This window comes from Dendrobates tinctorius, unplaced genomic scaffold, assembly GCF_039654945.1.
Source record: "Dendrobates tinctorius isolate UK_male_01 unplaced genomic scaffold, ASM3965494v1 ptg000193l, whole genome shotgun sequence".
Taxonomy (NCBI): domain Eukaryota; kingdom Metazoa; phylum Chordata; class Amphibia; order Anura; family Dendrobatidae; genus Dendrobates; species Dendrobates tinctorius.
Genome location: NW_027361860.1, coordinates 198,003 through 202,579, shown reverse-complemented (window position 1 = coordinate 202,579; position 4,577 = coordinate 198,003). Strand labels below are relative to the sequence as shown.

At 42.7% G+C, this 4,577-nt stretch overlaps 1 pseudogene; it reads right to left on the bottom strand.

Annotated features, from left to right (window-relative positions):
- Positions 1 to 3,046: 3,046 nt before the first annotated feature.
- LOC141056014 (guanine nucleotide-binding protein G(q) subunit alpha-like) lies at positions 3,047 to 3,805 on the bottom strand (annotated as a pseudogene).
- Between the last annotated feature and the right edge of the window lie 772 nt (positions 3,806 to 4,577).

Sequence of the window (4,577 nt, the reverse complement as noted above, 5' to 3'; positions counted from 1 at the left end):
TAGGCCACATAGGAAAGGAATCTGGGCGAGATATACCTGCCCTCATCCACTATTCCCACATGATTCTCACACAAGGGATCATCATGGGGAATACCCCTGGAAGCATTTCTGACTCCCAGGTCACAGCTGTGAACAATGTTGTCAGTCTTATGCCACTTTTACAGGCACACAAGCATACAAAAACGAAACCAAAATGGATTTTCCTGGGAAATATGTTAAGGAACATCCTTTCAGGGGTAGTGACTTGTATGTAAGACATAATAAATAGCCCAAGTGATGGAGGGACATGTTTGTTTTGGGTTATGTTCACATATAGCATTTTTGATGCGCTTTTCAACTTTAGCATTGCTTTCGACCAAGACAAATGTGTTCACTGGGAAATGTCATTTGAGGAAGGGGAGACAAAGGGAGATGGTAGAAAATGCTTCTTGTGTATGGTGCAGCCATAAGTATAAGATGGGGGTGCTCCCCATAGTGTTGCAGAAAGTAGAATTCAGAATTCCAAATTCTGTTCTGCGCTCACCATTTGTCTTGGCAGTACTATGCGGTGGTTTGGTTGATTTGCACATGGTTGGTGATGGGACAGGCTCCTTTTGTCTAATTGGGTACTGTTCAAGAAGCTTCTCGAAGCATTCATCTTTATCAAGTTGCTCTCCTGCATTGATTCCTTCTTCCACTTCATCATCTTCTTGGTCTTCTTTCTTCTGTCCACTTTCTCTTAATCACTGTAGATCTGTGGAACTAGACAGACAAGTTGGTTAACTTACTCTCTCAATGGTAGTGATAACTAAAACTAATTGACCAAACACCTTCCATAATGCATCACTGCTTATCTCCGCTTCTATGAAGATGGGTGGCAGGGCTGCCTATAGCTACAGGTTAGACTTGCCTTTAGCTCTCTCCTCTATAACCCAATATTGTTGTTGATTAACTTCAGATGGGAAATTCCTTCTTGCTGATGGGTATGATTGATGTAAGTTTCAGCAAGTTCTCTATCTTCCTCATAGGTTTTCACGTGCCACTTGGTAAAATGGCTCTTACCACTTTTGCACTCACCAAAGGTTGTTGAAATCTAGAGAGAAAATACATTATTAGTGCTAGTGACTACCACACAAGTAAGCACACAATTCCTACTATTCAAGTCACATATTGTCCTCAGGACTAATCCTCAATTCCCAATTCAGACCATCCTGACCAGAAGCACAGGCAATCGCCACCTCTTGGTGTACAATTGTTAGTGGAAGTCAGGTCCAGCTTCCTGGTGCAGTTGAACATTTATTGCGTTTTCAATATATGCAATAGTGCAACATACACAGACCCCTACTGCCATCCTATGCATTTTGACTCTTGGACTAAGGGCTCCGTCACACATAGCGATGCACCAGCGATCCCGACAATGATATGACTTTGTCAGGATCGCTGGTGTCATTACATGATAGCTGGTGAGCTGCCAAACAGGCATCTTCACCAGCGATCAGCACCAGCGACACGGGGGTAACAAGCGATGCACGTCACTTAGTTACCCACTGTATACCTTAGTTACCAGTGCGCTGGTGCAGGGAGCTGGTAACCAAGGTACACATTGGGTTTCTAAGCAGTGCGCGGCACTTAGAAACCCTCTGTTTACCTTAGTTACCAGCTCCTGATCGCTGGTCTCCTGCTTGCCACACGCAGCGTGCTGGCCAGTGGGAGACCAGCGATCAAAAAAATGTCCTGGCCATTACAGGATGATCAGCAATAACCGGCAGGGGGGGTCTGTTGCTGGTAAGTGTCACACACAGCGATCTCGCTAGCAAAATCGCTGTGTGATGGGAGCTTAAGACTTCATAAGAGTCAAAACACACAGGCTGGCAAGAGGGGTCTTTTTGCTGTGATATACTGGAATATGTATTGAAACAGCAATAAATTAGTAACTGCACCTAGAAGCTGGACATGTCTTTTCAACGTTTCCTACTGTTCACTCACTTCTCATGGAGCTTTTCCAAGCCCTTCCCAGAATGTGTAATGGGTTGTCCTTTTAACGTCACAAAAATGGTTAACTATCTTTGAATTCTTCTTCAGCTGAGTTGGTCAGATATATTTGAGGTATGTTTCGAATAGCTATTAAACAAAAATTGTGTTGAGAATTTGCTTAGCTGAACAAAGTAAATATATTGATTTACACTTGCACACATCTTCCAGCCAGGGCTGTATTTAGAGTTTATGCTGCCCTAGGCACTTAGTGCTGCCTCCCCCATTGGTGAGTGTGAGTAATGCAGACTGTCATCAGTTACTTGGGTTTCTGTCAAATCAGCGATTTTTGCATTTTTCAGCAGATCCAGTAGTTTTTCCACATCTGCCACGTAACGGATCACTTATGGCAAACACTGCATTTCGCCTCATTCATTCCCTTTGGGACTGGCAGACATGTGCGACCCTTGTGGTTTTGCCGTGATCCAGCAAATGCAGTACTTGCAGCAACGGACAAAAAACTCTGCTAGAGAATGATTGAGGCCGGATCTATGTGTATGCCCATATAGCACTTTCAAAGATACTTCCAGCAATACTTTTACACGTTCAGTCTATTCATCTGAAATCGGTTTGCATACATATTCAAATGAGGGAGTAGATCTGTTGCTCCAGCTCTATACCCGCTCGGTGCCACCTCTTCCTGATCTACTTGCAGCTCTTTTTTCCCAGAAGGAAACACCTCATAGAGGCTGTCAGTGAAGCAAAAGCAGGTAGCACTCTGTGGGAAATAGAGCTGGAGTGATAGAAGGTTAAGATCCACCACAGTCGTTAGGCATAATTTATATATCAAATGAAATGCTGATTTCTGACTAAAGGGAGAAAGGGGCCGACCATATAAAGGTATTTATTGAGTTTGTCTTTAAAAGAGCTTCATGCACATATATAAGGCTTGGAGGGGTTAAATCCTGCAGACTGCCTTTAAATAAATACATTGGAACATAGTGTATAAGTATGGTAAAATAGCAGTCCTTATTCCATGAGGCGCTACAACTCCTTCAGTCAACTGATCAATGCTGATGTCAATATTGATTGCCTATTATAAGGATAAGATGAGTGAAGAATTCTGAAACCACGGATATGTGATAATCATCCTAAATGGTGCTTGGCGCTCTTCCATCCGGTTCTCATTATCAGACTCCATGAGCACCTGATCATATTCACTAAGAGCTACAAGGAACATTATGGAGGTGTATCCACTTCTTCCTTCTCATTGCTGCCCTCCTATGTCCACCATTCTGAAGATGACACTTTGTAAATCAAATAGATATTTGATTCTTGTTGGGGGCACTCTGACCCAGAGCACAAGTTGTTTAAGGTAGATATCCATGATCTGCAATATGGTCCAGGTCATTTAGATATTATTTTGTGGAATGAGCGTTTATTTTACCATCTCATATCATAGCATTCTTGTATGCCAGGGTCATTCCATAAATATTATATTGCATCCTTCATAAGGGATCTCAAATGATCACACCTTCTCTATCAACTTCCCGATTAACAGTGCATGGCCCTTGCTGTATTCATACTTGTATGGAATTCTAAGGGTCTACATTGCCTGATTCATAAGCTTAGTGAAGCCCCTTTTATCTTCATCAGAGTAGCCAGATCCATGGATAACCCCCATACACTTGATGATTGTGCTTTTTAACCTTTCCCCTGTCCCCAGCAGCAGCTTCAGCTCCTGGCGGGCATCCCCCTTGTCTCGGCGTAGCTGCCTCTCGATCTTGTCATTGATCCACCAATCTTCCTTGGCCTCCTCACTGAGGCAGCACGCCATGATGGACTGCAGAGTCATATCTCCTGACTGGAAGTGTTGCTGGAAAGAGACAGACCCCCCCCACCCTGCAAGTCACAGACCTGCTTCTCCTTATAAGAAGGGGGATTGCTGTGCAGATTAGGGGGAGACAGACTGAGACAGGAGATCCCTTTAAATAAATACATTGGAACATAGTGTATAAGTATGGTAAAATAGCAGTCCTTATTCCATGAAGCGCTACAACTCCTTCAGTCAACTGATCAGTGCTGATGTCAATATTGATAGCCTATTATAAAGATAGGATATCAATATTAAATCCTCCAATAAATCAAATCAATTAAAAACAGATGTTTTGTGCATATCATGTGCATAAAAAGAGCTAATACACAATGCTGCCAGCAAAAATTTTCTTGCATTGCTATTATGGCAGCACCGTGGCTCTGTGGTTAGCACTGCATATAGTTGCTCAGTAGTCAGCGCAACAGCTTTGTAGCACTGGGGTCTGGGGTTCAAATCCCACAGAGGATGACATTTGCCAAGAGTTAATGTTTTCCCAGTCTTTGTGTGGCTTTCCTATCGCACTCTAAAGGCCTAGTAATAGGATGTTTTAGATTGTGAGCCCCATTGGGTACAGTGTTGTATGTAAGAATATAAAAACTTGACACACACTATATATGTTTTCCAGTGAAAAGGTTGATTTTAATGTACAGGACATACAGTATAGACGTTTCTGTCAGATTGACCTTCATCACAGTACTATGTATTGTACTGCTGTCATTTGCATTATGTTCAAAAGGAGAGCCAAAAAAGG